Genomic DNA, 18,360 nt, shown 5'->3' on the forward strand with positions numbered 1-18,360 from the left:
CAGAAGCTGAATATGTGGCCGTATCGGAAGCGTGCAGAGAACTGATGTGGATTGAAAAACTTTTGCTGGATTTTGGAATAGCTGAAAAGAGACCAATCCAGATAATGGAAGATAATCAGAGCTGCATCCGACTGTCACAGAATGACAAGGTTCAGTCACGCACCAAGCACATCGCAACGAAATACCACAACGTGCGAGAGTTGGCGAAAGAAGGGGTCATCAGTCTACACTATTGTCACACCAGTGAGATGACAGCTGACATCATGACCAAACCGTTACCCAGAGAACATTTTGTGAATCTGCGTATAAAGCTTGGACTTTGTATGAATAAATAATTGCATGACAGTTATGCATGAGAAGGGGTTTGTTGGAATGTATTGTATTTTACATGCATTGCCTGTCACCTATTATTTCTCTGTGATTACTCTGTGACCTCTGATGTGAATTACTTAGAGAGGTCACACAGCTATGCAACTTCCTGGTGGGGGTTTAGATGCAGCAGACACAGCACATGCAGCACATGGAGCACATGGAGCTCATGATCTCTCCTAACCTGAGAGGATCTATGGTGGTGTGAGCATCCATTACCATCTAAGCACATGGAATGAGCTGATAATACAAATGTATAGTAATATGTATATATAAGCCTGTCTGATTATAATCTAACTACAAACTGTGAGTAGTTTTGTTACTTCAACTTTAAAGTGACTCAGCAGTGAATTATTCAGGGGTGAATGAGAGAGAGATGAAGAAAGAAATTAACATTTCTAAAGCTGAAGCTGTGTGTACTAAAATCTGCTAATTATTTACTACAAATAATCCAACACTCCCTCCTCCCTTTTCTCTCCAAATTACTTGAGCATGCTGTTCACCACCGCTGCCTTGATTTTCTCTCCTCACATGCTATTCTTGACCCACTACAATCTGGTTTTCGCCCTCTCCACTCAACCGAAACTGCGCTTACTAAAGTCTCCAATGACCTATTACTGGCTAAATCCAGAGGTCTCTATGCCATCCTCATTCTTCTTGATCTTTCCGCTGCTTTTGACACTGACGATCACAGCATACTTCTCAATACCCTGTCCTCACTTGGATTCCAGGGCTCTGTCCTTTCCTGGTTCTCTTCCTACCTCTCCCTCCGCACCTTTAGTGTTCACTCTGGTGGATCCTCTTTTTCTTCTACTTCTACTTCTATCCCTGTCGTTTCTTTCTTTACAACATCTGTAAAATCCGCCCCTTTCTTTCCGAGCACTCTACCAAAACCCTCATCCACACCCTTGTCACCTCTCGTTTGGACTACTGCAATCTGCTTCTTGCTGGCCTCCCACTTAATCACCTCTCCCCTCTCCAGTCGGTTGAAAACTCTGCTGCCCGTCTCGTCTTCCGCCAGGGTCGCTTTACTCATACTACCCCTCTCCTCAAGACCCTTCACTGGCTCCCTATCCGTTTTCGCATCCTGTTCAAACTTCTTCTACTAACCTATAAATGTACTCACTCTGCTGCTCCCCAGTATCTCTCCACACTCGTCCTTCCCTACACCCCTTCCCGTGCACTCCGCTCCATGGATAAATCCTTCTTATCTGTTCCCTTCTCCACTACTGCCAACTCCAGACTTCGCGCCTTCTGTCTCGCTGCACCCTACGCCTGGAATAAACTTCCTGAGCCCCTACGTCTTGCCCCATCCTTGGCCACCTTTAAATCTAGACTAAAGCCCACCTCTTTAACACTGCTTTTGACTCGTAACCACTCGCCTCCACCTACCCTCCTCTCCTCCTTCCTATACACATTAATTGATTTGATTTGCTTACTTTATTTTTTGTCTATTAGATTGTAAGCTCTTTGAGCAGGGACTGTCTTTCTTCTATGTTTGTGCAGCACTGCGTACGCTTTGTAGCGCTATAGAAGTGATAAATAGTAGTAGTAGTCTCTTGTAACCAGAGCTAATATTGTGATGTCATAATGCCTCAGGCCACCAATAAGAGCCAACCTCATCAGTGATGTCACAATGGCTTGATTGTCCTATACTTGGCTCACTTTTATTACATAGCTCTTTGAGCAGGGACTGTCTTTCTTCTATGTTTGTGCAGCGCTGCGTACGCCTTGTAGCGCTATAGAAATGCTAAATAGTAGTAGTAGTAGTCTCTTGTAACCAGAGCTAATATTGTGATGTCATAATGCCTCAGGCCACCAATAAGAGCCAACCTCATCAGTGATGTCACAATGGCTTGATTGTCCTATACTTGGCTCACTTTTATTACATAGCTCTTTGAGCAGGGACTGTCTTTCTTCTATGTTTGTGCAGCGCTGCGTACGCCTTGTAGCGCTATAGAAGTGATAAGTAGTAGTAGTAAGAGAAGAAGAAATAAGAGATGAATAAACCAGAGAGAAAGTCATCTCAAGCTTCCTGAGCAGGAGGTTGCAAGTGAACCAAACTGTGATGCCAAATATGGACAGTAGGGGGCAGCAGCAGCCCAGGTAACTGAAGTCTTGGGACCCTCCTATGAAGATTTCCACATGAGAAACTCATTCAAGCCACTGGGTTTTAAAGCAATTTTTCTTATCAGGATTGGTTTTACTAAGAAATGAAGAAGAAGAAAAGCAGATTTACTAGTGCACTTTGTTACTTAAAAGTGTTTATTGGATTATCACAGTTGCAAATAACAAGTGTGTTTTACACAGATTTCAACTGCAAAACTTATCCATGATATCAAATAATCCCCCATCCAAAGTGAAACCTCCTTTGACCAAAATTACAGAGTATGTTAAAGACAGGCAGTTAACCTAGATCTGTTTCCCCCCAACCAATTAGAAATTTGTTCCCAAACCTCATCAGATTACTTGAGTTTATTTTGCATAAAGCCATAAGGGGTAAATTATCAACGTGGGGGACCCTAAGACGTTATTTTACAACTAACACCTGCTCTTTTAGCACAGGTCCCATTTTATTGCAATGAGACCTAGTTACGAATAACTGGGGTTAACAGTAAAATAACATGGCTTTTAATGGTAGTCCACCCTGATAACTTCCCCCTTAGCTTAGTTCAAGCTTCTGCTACTAACCTACAAATGCACTCGATCTGCAGCCCCTCCTTACCTCTCAACCCTCATCTCCCCTTACGTTCCTACCCGTAACCTCCGCTCTCAGGACAAATCCCTCCTTTCAGTACCCTTCTCCACCACCGCCAACTCCAGGCTCCGCCCTTTCTGCCTCGCCTCACCCCATGCGTGGAACGGACTCCCTGAGCCCATACACCAGGCCCCCTCCCTGCCCTTCTTCAAATCATTGCTCAAAGCCCATCTCTTCAATGTCGCCTTCGGCACCTAACCATTATACCTCTATTCAGGAAATCCAGACTGCCCCAACTTGACATTTCGTCCTTTAGATTGTAAGCTCCTTGAGCAGGGACTGTCCTTCTTTCTTAATTGTACAGCGCTGCGTAACCCTAGTAGCGCTCTAGAAATGTTAAGTAGTAGTAGTAGTACTTACTAAGAAAGTAAATATTCCGCATGCTTTGGAAAAGTTCGTGTGTGGGGGAAAGGTCTTCTTCCAGGCTGCTGCAATCTCAAAATGAGCAGCATTTATGCAATAAATAATCATCTTTCCATCATAGTTTTGTGTCTGCTCTTTTATGATATAATAAGAAAACGTAGGATCTTTAGCAAATGTGGCTTTGGTTACATATTCAATTATACTAATACCTATAGTTTTGAGCCACTGGGCAATATGAAGAATAATTCCCTCATGCCCACATTAGTGCCCTATACATATTGTCTGATCTAGACTAATTCTTACAAACCCCTTCTAGGGCTATGACATCTTCTGAATAAAAGTTTTTAATGAAATTACCTGCTGCACAGATTTTGATAATTCTCTCCTGCCCAACCAATAGTTTTCATTTCCTTCCTCTCCAAGATTACCTTATATATTTAGACTGAGCTTCACACCTTAAGTACATAAGTATTGCCACACTGGGACAGACCAGAGGTCCATCAAGCCCAGCATCCTGTTTCCAACAGTGGCCAATCCAGGTCACAAATACCTGGCAAGATCCCAGAAAAGCTCAATACATTTTATGCAGCTTATCCCAGAAATAGCAGTGGATTTTCCCCAAGTCAATTTAATAATGGTCTATGGAATTTTCCTTTAGGAAGCCGTCCAGACCCTTTTTAAACCCTGCTAAGCTAACCGCTTTACCACATTCTTTAGCAATGAATTCCAGAGTTTAATTACACGTTGAGTGAAGAAACATTTTATCCGATTCGTATTAAATTTACTACTTTGTAGCTTCATCGCATGCCCCCTAGTCCTAATATTTTTGGAAAGAGTAGACAAGTGATTTACATCTACCCGTTCCACTCCACTCATTATTTTATAGACCTCTATCATATCTCCCCTCAGCCGTCTTCTCTCCAAGCTGAAGAGCCCTAGATGCTTCAGCCTTTCCTCATAGGAAAGTCTTCCCATCCCCTTTATCATTTTCGTCGCCCTTCTCTGTACCTTTTCTAATTCCACTATATCTTTTTCTGTAGCAACTCAAGATTTTCTTTCAGGTACTCTAAGTATTTCTCTGTCCCTGGAGGGCTTAAAATCTAAGAGGCTCTGTGGTAAGAACTGGTCCCAGCAGAGGTTTTCCTGCATGCTAAGCTCATTTCTTGTGCAGCTGTGAAATTGTCTTTTTTCAGTTAGTTCCATTTCTAGCCATGTGCTAAGGGCTCCTGCATTAACTCTGAGGTAATTAGTTTGCATATGCTAACTGGTTACTGCATCCACACCCACACTCTGCCCATGCCCTGCCCCTCCCTCAATATTAAAAAAAATTTAACTACCTTGCATGCTTCCCCTCAGATTCTATATAGCACGACTTAAGTTGCATGTGCAAATCCAGTCCTATTCTGGATTTATGTGCACAATGCTTGTTTTTTTTTTTTAAAGGAGAGGGATAATTGGTTAGCAATCTAATCAGTGTTGATAATTGCCACTTAAGAGATCTACCTGTACCAGAAATGGTTTTCAACGGTGATGACGCAAAGGAACTGAAAGAAATCTCGGTGAACCTGGAAGACTTACTGAGCCAAGTTGACAAAGTAAAGAATAATAAATCACCTGGACCAGATGGCATACATCCAAGGGTACTTAAAGAACTCAAGCATGAAATTGCTGAGCTGTTGTTAGTAATATGCAACCTGTCATTAAAATCATCTGCAATACCTGAAGATTGGAGGGTGGCCAATGTAACAGCAATTTTTTAAAAAGGGTTCCAGGGGTGATCTGGGAAATTACAGACCAGTAAGCCTGATGTCAGTGCTGGTAAAATAGTGGAAACTATTATAAAGAATAAAATTACAGAACACATAAACAAACATGGTTTAATGGGACAGAGTCAGCATGGGTTCAGCCAAGGGAAGTCTTGCCTCACCAATTTGCTTCATTTCTTTGAAGGTGTGAATAAACCTGTGGATAAGTTTAGCCGGTTGATGTAGTGTATCTAGATTTTCAGAGAGCTTTTGGCAAAATCCTTCATGAGAGACTCCTGAGAAAATTAAAGAGTCATGGGATAGGAGGCAAGGTTTTGGTGTGGATTGGGAATTCGCTATCGGACAGAAAACAGAGGGTAGGGCTAAATGGTCATTTCTCTCAGTGGAGGAGGGTGAACAGTGGAGTGCCACAGGGATCAGTACTGGGACTGGTGCTACTTAACATATTTATAAATGATATGGGAATCAGAACGAAGAGTGAGGTGATTAAATTTGCAGATGACACAAAACTATTCAAGGTTGTTAAAACACATGTGGACTGTGAAAAATGACAGGACTGGAAGACTGGGCATCCAGATGGCAGATGAAATTTTATGTGGACAAATGCAAAGTGATCCACATTGGAAAGAATAATCCGAATCATAGTTGTCTGATGCTAGGCTCCACCCTGGGGATCATCACCAAAGAAAAAGATCTAGGTGTCGTTGTAGGTAATACACTGAAATCTTCTGCTCAGTATGCGGCAGCGGCCAAAAAAGCAAATAGGATGCTGGGAATTATTAGAAAAGGGATGAAAAATAAGATTAAAAATATTTCAATGCCTCTGTATCGCTCCATGATAAAAAGGCGACAAAACAGTGTGACAAGGCGGTGGCCGTAGCTAGAAGATTGCTAGGCTGTATAGAGAGAGGAGTGACCAGCAGAAGAAAGGAGGTTTTAATGCCCCTGTATAAGACGTTGTTGAGGCCCCACCTGGAGTATTGTGTTCAGTTTTGGAGGCCGTATCTTGCGAAGGATGTTAAAAAAATGGAAGTGGTGCAAAGAAAAGCTACGAGGATGGTATGGGAGTTGCGTTCCAAGACGTATGAAGAGAGACTTGCTGACCTGAACATGTATACTCTGGAGGAAAGGAGGAACAGGGGTGATATGATACAGACGTTCAAATATTTGAAAGGTATTAATCCGCAAACGAATCTTTTCCGGAGATGGGAAGGCGGTGGAACGAGAGGACATGAAATGAGATTGAAGGGGGGCAGACTCAGGAAAGATATCAGGAAGTATTTTTTCACGGAGAGGGTGGTGGACGCTTGGAATGCCCTCCCGCGGGAGGTGGTGGAGATGAAAACGGTAACGGAATTCAAACATGCGTGGGATAAACATAAAGGAATCCTGCTCGGAAGGGATCCCCAGAAGCTTAGCCAAGATTGGGAGGCAGAGCCGGTGGTGGGAGGCGGGGCTGGTGGTTGGGAGGCGGGGCTAGTGCTGGGCAGACTTATACGGTCTGTGCCCTGACAATGGCAGATACAAATCAAGGTAAGGTAAGGTATACACAAAAAGTAGCACACGTGAAATTATCTTGTTGGGCAGACTGGATGGACTGTGCAGGTCTTTTTCTGCCGTCATCTACTATGCTACTAGGTTACTATGATGTGACCTCACTTAGAGTATTGCATTGAGTTCTAGTCACCGTATCTCAAAAAAGATAAAGTGGAATTAGAAAAGGTTCAAAGAGCAACCAAAATGATAACGGGGATGGAACTCCTATATGAGACAGTTTCCTAGTGTGTTGCTAACAGCAAAACTAACACAGGAATGTTTTAGCACATTCTGCGTTAGGCTGTTTTGCGGCACCTAATGCAAGTTAGTAAAAGGACCCCATAAGTTTGTACTTGAAGCAATGGAGGCTTAAGTGACTTGCCCAAAATCACAAGGAGCAGCAGCAGAATCTGAGGCAAGTTCCCAGGTTGTCAGCCCGGTGCTCTAACCACTAGGCCGCTCCTCCACTTTTTCCCTTTCTATCAATTATTTTGATTTATTAGCTAGAGTTGAGCAAGATCTTGTCTAGCATACAGATAAGACCTTTTTTTAGAACTTAGACTAGTGCTTCCCAAAGGGTGTGTCTGGACCCCAAATGGGGTTAGTTCAGTAGACGGGGTCACTTTCTCTTGATTTCCTCTTTGACCTATGTCCAGTAGTGGCACCATCTTGAAAGGAGTCGTTTGCAGGAGAAGCAGCTTACCTGAGCCCCTGAAGCAGTAATTACCAAAGTCACAGCATCACAAAATGAACACATTTGTTTTATGTTTTTTTACCAGTCTTTTGCATTTATTTTTGTTCAGTAGTGGCCGTCAGTATGGGGTCTTTGAGTACCCGGGGTTCACCCTGAAATACAGACCCTGTGAAGGCAGCAGGAAGTGAATGGGGGGGCATTTCAATATTTAAGTAGTACAATGCGTTCATTAGCATAAAACTTTGGGGAATAAACTGCCTTAGACTTTGAGTGAATCTTTTCATAATTGTGGTTAATAAATCCCAATAAATACATTTTTATCAAATAGTTCAAATGGAGATTTCTTTTTGAATAATTGTCTTTGAGCTCCTTTGTTCCACATCATAAAGTTGGATAAAACAAAACTTATCACTGCCGAACAGATGGTAACATTTCCACAGTCCTCAAGAATAATCATAGAATTGTGTTCAATTCATTGATGCTCTCTCTGTTCCCATTTTAAAAACTCTAGTACAGATAACCCAGGGGGGAAGTCTTTATTGTATCTGATCAGCATGTTAGGTCTTTGAGAAATCCAGTGTTTCATTGTACAAGCCATGCAAACATTAATTAGCTTGATAACTGTCTGACTGTACTTTGGTAAACACAACTTGTGGTATAGGGAGGTAGATTCCTTTTCTCTGACCAAACTCTTTTGTGTGGTAGATTCATACCCCTCTTTGTCCTGTCTAGGTTTGGCATTGGGGATCATAAAGAGAGTAGTACAGTTAATATAACCCATAAAACTCAGCAGGCTGGTTATAAAAAGACTTGAGCAGTGATGTTGAAGCTGGAGTGAAGAGCTCAGGTTGATGAAGGTGGAGAGGTGCCAAGAGATCATGAGCTCAACTCAATGCGAGGTGGACATAAATGTTTTAAGTCAGGCCTCCTAAAGAGGCATAAACAAGGGGGTGCTCCACAGAGGTGTGGATTTTGGGTGTCATCATGGGGAAGAGGAAGATTAAATTGAAATCAACAGTTTCTGGAACCTTGAATCTGATCCAGGGTCCTGTAGATCAACACGTTTTCTTGATGTCAAGGCTCATGTCCATGGATGTTGAGGTATCTCTGGTCTACCTTTAAGTCCAGATTTGAGATCTCCATCACCCTCTCCTAGTTTCACTGGGTTAGAGACTAGCTTCTTGGACTAAAGGGGGTTTAGGGATAGAGAGTTTCTTCAAGTGGACTTACCTGTGAATACATTTCAGTTTACAGGGGATAGGTCTTCTCTCCACTAAAATGCGGGATGGAGGCTCTGGAAGACAAATTTAGACTGTTAGGTAGAAAGTTGAAATCCAGAACCTCCAGGGTAGCATTTTCAGAAATGCTCCCTGTTCCACACACAGGACCCAAGAGGCAGGCAGGGCTCTGAGGTCTCAATGCACAGTTGAGATGATGGTACAGGGAATAGGCATAATAGACTGGGCATCGAAAAGGCAGATGAAATTTAATGTGCCATTTAGTGGTATATTGAGTTTGAATAACTTGATTGCACATAGGGGAAAAATAACATAAATTATAGCTTCAAAATGCTGGATTCCATATTAGGGGTCACCAACCCGGAAAAGGATTTAGATGTCATTGTAGACAATACATTGAAATTTGCTCAGCGTGTGGTTGGCAGCCACAAAAGCAAACAGAATGATGGGAATTATTCGGAAAGGGATAGGAAATGAAACAAAGAATGTGCTAAAACCTTTTTATCATTCTGTGGTGAGACCTGTGCCTAGTGCATTGTGTGAACATCTGGTAGCCTGCATCTCAAAAAAGATGTAGTGGAACTGGAAAAGGTACAAAGAAGGGTAACCAAAATGATTAACGGGATGGAACTAAAGGCTAAAGAGATTAGGGCCTTTTGGCCTGGAGAAGAGATGGCTGAGGAGGGTTATGATAGAGATCTACAAAATCCTGAGTGGGATAGAATGGGTAAACATAACTTGTTGACTCTTTCAAAAAGTACAAAGACTAGGGGACATGCCATGAAATATGTGGTAAAAGCAGATAATGCAGCTCTATTTTAAAAAGGTTTGGACAAATTCCTGGAGGAAAAGTCCATAAAGGTAGATCTAGGGAAATCCACTGTTTATCTCTAAGATTGGTTGAAACTTACTACTCTTTGGGATTCCGGAATGTTACATAAGTACATAAGTATTGCCATACTGGGACTGACCAAAGGTCCATCAAGCCTAGCATCCTGTTTCCAGCAGTGGCCAATCCAGGTCACAAGTACCTGGCAAGGTCCCAAAACAGTACAATACAATTTATGCTGCTTATCCTAGAAATAAGCAGTTGATTTTCCCCAGTCCATTTTAATAATGGTCTATGGACTTTTCCTTTAGGAAGTCATCCAAACCTTTTTTAAACTCTGTAAGCTAACTGCTTTAACTACATTCTCTGGCAACAAATTCCAGTGTTTAATTACACGTTGAGTGAAGAAATATTTTCTCTGATTCATTTTAAATTTACTACTTTCTAGCTTTATTGTGTGCCCCCTAGTCCTAGTATTTCTGGAAAGAGTAAAGAAGTGATTGTTAATCTGGTCGTGAGCCCTTGAGCCCAGGCCGAGGCCTAGCATAGGATCTTGACCAAGGCCTAGGGTAGACCAAACAGGCACTATGCACACCCCAAGCCCCGCACACACAGGACAAACAACTAGCATCACCAGAAAATGGGAGATAGAGCATTCAGGCGGGCCTCACAGCCAATCGGGAACCCACTCGTACAGAGTCCAAGCGTGCGGGCCTCATGGCCGAACAGGAACAGAATCATACACTGGGAAGGGAGAAAGAACACCAAGGGGGCCATGGCAGGTCGTTTTTTAGGCATCTCTAATAAAGACTTCTTAGTTGTCCTCCTTGGGTCTACCTCACTGTTTTCTTTTTACTTTTACTAATTCAAACAAACCTGCTGAACATGCTGACATACATGTGACCCACTACACTAAACCAAATGAAGTGCCAAAAACCCCCCAAAACAGCACAAACGAGAGAAAAAGAAAAAAAAAGAAGACGAGCAAGGCAAGGCATGAATCCGCAAAGCTAAACACCCCCCCCCCCCCCCCCGACTACAGCAGAGACTATCACAAAATGTGGCACAGGTGGAGAAAAAAGCCAAAAGGCACCATATATAGAATCTGGCCAATAATATACAGCAAATAAATATAACTTATCTGGAAAATGTTCAATGCATTCATGCAGTCCAACCGACAGCAGATGAAAACCCAACAAGGGGCCCCTATTTTTCGTCAGAGCTGCGTCTTGTTTTCTTTATCTCTCTGCATTTCCTTTTTATTTGAATCTCTGTAATTTCTTTTGAAGTTTTCACACAAAACCCCTCTATTTTTCCATTTTACTAATGCACTTTTAATTGTGTATATATTTATTGGTACTAATAACATATTTATTTAGTCAGAACATGCAATGGCAAATGCTCTTACAGAGGTTATTCAAACTTCAGGTCAGATAATGTTTTGCTCGATGCACACATAGAAATGATGGTAACAAGAGCCACTGATATGAAACCGCAATAATCTCGATTCTAAATCAAATTGACCTGGTATCTGTGGAACAGAAATGTTGAGAGTTTTGACATCTTAGACTAACATTACTGCAGTTTTCTTACCATTATAGTTACAATAACAACCTCATTTGCTGAGCAACGTACATGATTCCGAAAATAGCTGACAGGCTCAATTAAATATATTTTATGACCTAATTAGAATTAGACACAGGGAAAGCCAGTACCTTGCCCATGATCATAAAACAAGCTAATGGGAGCACAAAGACTAAAATGCATAACATTGGAAGTAGAATCTTACCTCCACCCCCCCCCCCCCCCCCCCCCCGTAACTTACATACCAGAGCGGTTTGTTTGACTAAAATGGTTACATAAGGTCTTGTTGCCTTGTTATGATATATTGCAGGTCATCTCTACATGCAATAAATACCAGATTTTGTGAGATCATGTAACTCTGTAAGTCTCAGTGCTTTGAAAATACCTCTCAAGACAACTTTGGAAGTCTAAGTGCTTTGAAAATACGCCTCCATGCAACTTTTGTAAGTCTAAGTTGTTTGAAAATACTTCTCCACGTAACTTTGTAAGCCTAAGTGCTTTGAAAATACGCCTCCACGCAACTTTTGTAAGTCTAAGTTGTTTGAAAATACTTCTCCACGTAACTTTGTAAGCCTAAGTGCTTTGAAAATACGCCTCCACGCAACTTTTGTAAGTCTAAGTTGTTTGAAAATACTTCTCCACATAACTTTGTAAGTCTAAGTGCTTAGACTTACAAAGTTACCTGGAGGCATATTTTCAAAGAACTTTTTCAAAGTGCTTTGAAAATACACCTCCACGTAACTTTGTAAGTTTAAGTGTTTTGAAAATAAGCCTTTACATAACTTTGTAAGTCTAAGTTCTTTGAAAATAAGCCTCCAGGTAACTTTGTAACTCTGTGCTTTGAAAATACGCCTCTTTGTCCAGAAAACAAGAGAAGGACAGTTGATAGCTCACACACTGAAGTGCTTTCTGATGTTTGTCATGAGTGATTCAATTGTGACTCCTGAAGCAGGCGTCTTGCCGAAACATAGTCAAGTCAAGTCTAATGTATTATCCCACCTTTATGTGTGATCAAAGTTCTATACTGCACCTTAAGTATGAGGTTCTGTTTTGCTGGCCTCTTTTTGCATTTCCCTCACTTCTTTGTTTTGGAAGAGGTTTTGTAACGTGATATCATAGGGGGCATTTTACGCAGTTTCAGTTGCGCTGAGAGATGGGGTTACTACACCTTTAAGCAGGTTGTCCAAAAGGGCTTTTTCCTATTTCTTTTCTTTCTGGCTCTGCACTAATGTCCGCATTAGCTGATGGCCATATTAAAAAATGATCACGGGAACACCTACCCCCTCCCATTTAAGAGGTGCTAAATTACCCCCATTTCCCCTAAGATCCTCTCTCTCTCTCTCTCTCTCCACAGCTTGTGTTGCAACTTCCTTTCAGTTTTTGTACCTTTCCTGTGCTGAAATTCCAAAGTGAGGTAAATATAAATATGTGGTTTATTTATTTGCTGCATTTGTATCCCACATTTTCCCACCTATTTGCAGGCTCAATAGGTTCTATCAGAAGAGCAAGTAGGGTAGAATCTATAAATGGCGCCTGAAAATTCAGTGAGGAAAATATTACGCCTACGTTTTATGGAATAGGCTTAAATTTCTGCATGGTATATAATGTAATGCCGAGCACCTCTCCATGTGACCAAATATAGTCGCGGCCATTTACACCATATTTTACTTAGCGTGAATCCTGATGCCTCAATTAGGCGCAGAGCGTGTGTGTCCCATAACAACACGCATAGATTTTAGAAATGGCCACACCCCACCCATGTCCACACCCTCTTTCAACTATGCGACTTAGAATTTACATGCATAGGGTTACCATATGTCCAGATTTACCTGGACATGTCCTGTTTTTGAGGACATGTCTGGGCAACCGGGCGGGTTTTGCCAATCTGCCCGTTTGTCCAGAAATCCGGACAAACGGGCAGATTGCTAGCCTCCCCTCCCCTTACTTACTACTGCCCTGGTGATCTAGTGACCTCTTCCGCCTTAAGGGCAGGAAAGAGCCCCCTCTTTTCTGCCCGGAGCGCTGCCCTGCATGCATCCTTCCAGTTGGTGATCCTTGGCGCCGATTCAAAATGGCCGCCGAGAGTTGAAGTGACCTCGCGAGACTTCAACTCTCGGCAGCCATTTTGAATCGGCGCAGAGATCAGTAACAGGAAGGATGCAAGTGCTCCAGGCAGGAAAGAGGGGGCTCTTTCCTGCCCCGAAGAGGTCACTAGACCACCAGGACAGTAGTAAGGTAAGGGGAGGGGGGTGATGGGGTGTGTGACAGGGGGGAGGGGAAAATGTGACAGGGGGCGGAGTGAGGGAGTGAAAGGGGGCGGGGTGGGGTGTGAAAGGGGGCGGGGCATGGGTCCTTCTTTTTGGAGGACAAAATATGGTAACCCTATACATGCACCATGTTACAGAATATGCTTAGTGAGTTATGCGCGTAAATCTTAATTAATGCCAATTAACAGCGCTGATTAGCTAGCTAACCAATTAAGTTATGCACATCATTATCGAATACGTTTTGATTTTAAGGTGCCATATATAGAAATATGTATATGACCCGACATGGGACCGTGTTTCAACAGTTCAACCATCTGTCTCAGGGGTCAAAACACTTCTGAAAAGTATCACAACAGATGGCTGAATAAATGAAACAGAAACAGAAATAATATCGTGATAATGCAGTTTTTGGCGGGCCTTTTACAGCATCCGTTGCGATCCCACTGCATTATCACGATATTATTTCTGTTTCTGTTTCATTTACACAGGCCATCTGTTGTGATACTTCTCAGAAGTGTTTTGACCCCTGAGGCAGATGGTTGAACTGTCAAAACACAGTCCCGTGTTTGGTCATATATATATATATATATTTGGTGCAAATAAAGTTACTTCAATCAACCTTTGGCTGGCGAGACTTCTTGGTCTACCCCTACTTTTTGGTTTTGACTACTGTTATACACATGGGGGGTTTTACCCTGACCTGTTGGGTGTTGCTCTGCCATATATATAATCCCAGGGATAACATGTAACCAGTCAATATTCCGCTCTTGGCAGTCGGTGCTTTTAAATGCTGGCTGCCATGGGCTGGTTTAGAACCGAACATTTAGCACAGGGCCAAGTCCAGTTCAATGCGCAGGGTCTTCGGTGGGCTACTGCTGATTTTCAGTGCTTATACCCAGACAGCTGTCTGGGCAGGTTAGGACTGTTGTACATGTGGTACAGTTTGCCCAAATATTTGTCTGGACACTGGAGACCAATACCGCTGGTGCCCAGGTAACTCCCAGCCCGGCTAGCCCCATGGTGGTCTGACCAGATTCAGCACAACTATCTGGTTAAATAATCTGACTATCTGGCCGGGACTCAGTGACGTCGCAGTTAAACTGAGTAGAAGTCACTGCTGCCCTTTTAAAAAGACTCAATCACCAGCTTCTGTGACTCTGTGCCAATTCCTCATCCCTTTTAAAACTAGATAAGCATTAGCGTGTTTTTAAGGAAAAGGCAGCTCTGACTGAGGTATTTTCTGTTTGCTGAAGGTTTACTGTCATCTTATATATGGTGTTGTTTTGCCTGTAATGTGTGGTAAAGCAGTGGCTGCAGTTCTCATGGAAGTTATTACAAATCATTACCTCACCATCGACCAATGAACAACCTTCCTCAGTGAATCTTATATATTAACTCCTGGAGGGGCACTGCAAAAAAGCATTCCAGACCTGTGACTGTGACAGTGCTTTAGGGAAGGAGATGCTGCCTTTGTTTCAAATTGCTTTCAAAATATAATATACGTATAGGGCATGTGAATGGTTGTTTCTCAAGCCATTTCTGGAATACCTTCTAGACCAGGGCTGATGTTAGCGGTTGGCAAACAATGCAATTGCCTTGGCCCCCACACCACAGGGGGGCCCATTGGCTGCAGGTTTTGTGGGCCCAGAAATTTCTAACACCAGCCCCGCCCTGCTCTGCTCTAGACAGTCTGCTTTTCCAGATATGCGCAATGAACTGCGTAAGACGGATTTGCAGCAAGCCAATCTCTTGCATATTTGCGAATATCCTGAAAATTTGACTTCCTAGAGCTTTGATCTTCACAGCCAATCAATGGGGGCCACCAACAGGTGATGTTTTCAGGATTTGCCTAATAAATATGCATGAAAGAGATTTATATACAATAGATAGTAGTAGTAATGGGAAAGGGAAATGGGACTTGATACACTGCCTTTCCATGGTTTTTGCAACTACATTCAAAGCGGTTTACATATATTCAGGTACTTATTTTGTACCAGGGGCAATGGAGGGTTAAGTGACTTGCCCAGAGTCACAAGGAGCTGCAGTGGGAATCAAACTCAGTTCCCCAGGATCAAAGTCCACTGCACTAACCACTAGGCTACTCCTCCATTCATTCCACCAATAAGAGCCAACCTCATCAGTGATGTCACAATGGCTTGATTGCCCAATACAGTTCCCCAGGATCAAAGTCTACTGCACTAACCACTAGGCTACTCCTCCACTCATTCCACCAATAAGAGCCAACCTCATCAGTGATGTCACAATGGCTTGATTGCCTAATACTTGGCTCACTTCTGATATTGTGATGTCATAAGAGAGAGGGGGAAAGGGAACTGGGACTTGATATACTGCCTTCCTGTGGTTTTTGCAACTACATTCAAAGCGGTTTACATATATTCAGGTACTTATTTTGTACCAGGGGCAATGGAGGGTTAAGTGACTTACCCAGAGTCACAAGGGGATCAAAGTCCACTGCACTAACCACTAGGCTACTCCTCTACTCCTTCCCCTTTGGGATTCCAGAATCTTCTAATCTTTGGGTTCTACTCTTTGAGATTGTGCCTGGAATCTTGTTAATGGGACTTGATATACTGCCTTTCTGTGGTTTTTGCAACTACATTCAAAGCAGTTTACATAATATATACAGGTCCTTATTTGTACCTGGGGCAATGAAGGGTTAAGTGACTTGCCCAGACTCACAAGGAGCTGCAGTAGGAATCGAACCCAGTTCCCCAGAATCAGAGTCTGCTGCACTAACCACTAGGCTACTCAAAAGTATTTAGTCCCAAAAGCAGAAAAATGATGACAGAAAGATGTCATATATATATTAAATAATAAGGGAGAGAATGGTCATCCCTGAGGTGCTCCACAAGGTGGAGATTTGAGATTTGATCAACCTTTTTAACCCCCCTGTTAACAAAGATTCACTAGCGGCTGCCGTATGCTAATGCAGACACAGCCCAGTGGTAATCGGGAATCGCCGCATGCTGCCTGGTTACCACCGGGTTAACACCAGAGCCCTTATCGCCATCTCAAAGGGTGGTGGTAAGGACTCGCCACCGCATGGTCATGTGTGCCTGGGGTCTTTTTAACCACGCCGGTAAAAAGAGCCCTGACACGTGGGAAAAACGGCCTCCGCTGCAAGCGCAGGGCCCTTTATCCTGCAGCTTGGTAAAAGGACCCCTTGGTTTTGTCTCTATTTAGCTTCAATTTGAAAGCAGCAGGACCAAGATTCCATCAATCTAAGCCGGATTTAAATTCTAGGAAGGACTTCATTTAAGTTCTCCATAAATGGTAAGTAAAGTGTAACGCAGAAAAACCACGAAGGAACACCAATGTCCCACGAGGAATCACACGATAAGACGAAGAGTGGGAACAGAATCAGGCTGTACAAAACAGACCAAAGACATTCAATATAGATTGCAAACTTTAATTAAGGATGAGTCATCCTTAATTAAAATTTACAATCTAAGTAAAGTGTAACATTATCAGCATACATAAAGGTGTTAAAGCCATGAGAATCTAGAAATCTACAGAAGGGGAGCCATCATTATGCTAAACAGAAGGGGAGAAAGCGGGGAACCCTGGGGCACCCCACATACAGAGAGCCAGGGTGAAGATAAATTTCCAGATAACTTGATATTGCCTAGACTTTAGGAAACCAGTAAACCACCGCAGGACTTTTCCGAAAATGCCAAAATAATCCATCAGGCCCAATAAAATATCATGGATCGCCCACTGTATCACTACTACTACTATTTAGCATTTCTATAGCGCTACAAGGCATACGCAGCGCTGCACAAACATAGAAGAAAGACAGTCCCTGCTCTACTGTAAAGGTTCACAGTTTCAAAAGGGAGACGTTCAGGACAGTCCTGGGTTTGAACAGAAGCCCAATGCAGGGAGGTAGCTGCAGCCCCCCCCCCCCCCCATTCTACCCCTTAAAATCAGACAAAGGAAATGATGGTGCAGAATTCTGAAAAACTGCACTGGCTCCCATTAAAAGACCGAATTGCGTTCAAAGTTTGCACCCTGGTCCACAAAATCGTTCACGGGGAAGCCTCGACCTATATGTTAGACCTTATAGACTTGCCTAAGGAACTCAAAAAGATCATCACGCACATTCCTCAATCTGCACTATCCTAACTGTAAAGGGCTAAAATATAAATCCACATACGCGACCAGCTTCTCATACATCTGCACGCAGCTATGGAACGCACTACCGAAGGCCATAAAAACAACGCAAGACCTAACCATCTTCTGAAGCCTACTGAAAACAGATCTTTTCAAGAAGGCATACCATAAACATCCATCTTAAATTCTAAATAATAGCACTATACACGATCTATACAAAACCGAAATCTTATCACAAGACTGATTAACCTCTCTGCTATTAACGATCAAGCACTACCACTTTAAACCTTATGTTGAATAGGGTCTCTATATAGTCGATGACTACTACTACTATTTAGCATTTCTATAGCGCTACAAGGCGTACGCAGCGCTGCACAAACATAGAAGAAAGACAGTCCCTGCTCAAAGAGCTTACAAATCTAATAGACAAAAAATAAATTAAGCAAATCAAATCAATTAATGTGTACAGGAAGGAGGAGAGGAGGGTAGGTGGAGGCGAGTGGTTACGAGTCAAAAGCAATGTTAAAAACACTAGACATATCAAATTGTAGGATCAAGATTTTCTGGTCCTGACTTAGGTTCCTTTCTGAAGTTGGTAATTAGGGTTGTAAGGACGGTCTCTCTACTAAACCCTGACTGAGAACTATGTAAGATAGTCCATGAGCTGACTTGACATCAGGCCTTCCATAACCTTAACGACCCCCGGCCTATAATTAGATACATCAATTGTCAATGAAGAAAAAAGCCTAAACAATTTTTTTTATCTAGACAGTTATCCTCATTTGTAAAGAATAAAACTTCTGTTTAGCCACTGGAATGGCT

The sequence above is a fragment of the Microcaecilia unicolor genome, chromosome 12 (assembly GCF_901765095.1).
Source record: "Microcaecilia unicolor chromosome 12, aMicUni1.1, whole genome shotgun sequence".
Classification (NCBI taxonomy): Eukaryota; Metazoa; Chordata; class Amphibia; order Gymnophiona; family Siphonopidae; genus Microcaecilia; species Microcaecilia unicolor.